The sequence below is a fragment of the Equus asinus genome, unplaced genomic scaffold (genome assembly GCF_041296235.1).
Source record: "Equus asinus isolate D_3611 breed Donkey unplaced genomic scaffold, EquAss-T2T_v2 contig_122, whole genome shotgun sequence".
NCBI classification, from domain to species: Eukaryota; Metazoa; Chordata; class Mammalia; order Perissodactyla; family Equidae; genus Equus; species Equus asinus.
The window spans coordinates 37,501-38,639 of record NW_027224764.1 but is presented as its reverse complement, the minus strand read 5'-3'; positions in this window follow the sequence as shown (position 1 = coordinate 38,639).

Below are 1,139 nucleotides of genomic sequence, written 5' to 3'. Positions count from 1 at the left end.
CTCCGCCCCGCCGCGAGCGGCTGGCTCTCCGCTCGCTCCCGTCCCGAGCCGCAGCCGGTGGTGGCGTGCGGGCATGGGTGGGGGCCGCCGCCGCTCTCGGGCGCGTTCCCTCGGGACGTGGGCCCCGGAGCAGACCAGACAGGCAGACGGGTGGCTGGGTGGACGGGGCGGCCCCCGGCGGCGGGGGCGCCTCACGTAGGCCCCGGCGGTGGGGCCGGGCCCGCGGGAGGCCGAGGGGTGGCTGAGGCCGGCCGGCGTCCCAGGCGTCGTGGGACCGCCCTCGCGTGTCGTTGGCGGTGGGATCCCGCGTGTGTTTTCCTGGTGGCCCGTCCGCGCCCGAGGCCGTCCCCGGGAGCCTTCCCGCGAGCCCGTGCTCCCTCCGTCGAGGCGCGCGCCGCGCTCCCCGCTGCCCCCGGTGCTCCCCCGCCCGGGCAGACGCCTGGCCGCGCCGCCCACCGGCCGGGACCGAAGTGGGCCTCGCTGTGCGGGTGTCGCCTCCGGCCACCGAGGCCGGTGGTGGCCCCGGGCGAAGTGCTCTCGGCTCCGGTCGGGTGGGGCCCGCGCGCCAGGCGCCCGGCGCGGGACGCTGGCGCCGTGTGCGGGAGAGCCCTGGCCGTGGCGGGGCCGAGCCCCCGTGAGCTGCGCGCGGGGCGACGGGGCCAGTCGCCGTTCTGGGCGCCGCGGGACCGCCCCTGGTGCTGGAGGCCCCTGGCGGTGAGACCCCGTGTGTGCTCCGGCGGCCGACTTGCCTCGGGAGGTTCTGTCTTCCCTCCTTCGCCCCGAGCGCGTCTCTCGGCGGGCCGCGGCCCTTCCGCCGCCGCCTCTCCGGCGCCTCGGCCCTCGCCGCCGCCGGCCTTCTCCCGAGCCCTTCCCCGTCGTCGCCTGTTCTGGCTGCCCGACCGGGGCCCCGCCCCGAGCGCGACTCGCTTCCCGGGGCCGCTGCGGCCTCCTCCGTGTCCGCCGCCGCCACCCGCGCGACGGCGACGTTGCGTGCGGGCGGGGGACCGTCTCCCGCGGCGCCCCGTTCTGGCGCGCGCGTGTCTGTCGCAGCGCGGGTCGGGTCCCGGCCAGCCGTCGTGACCGGCCGCCGGCGCGCCGCGCCACCCCCGGGGGCGGGGGGTCGGGCCTCGGTCCGGCTC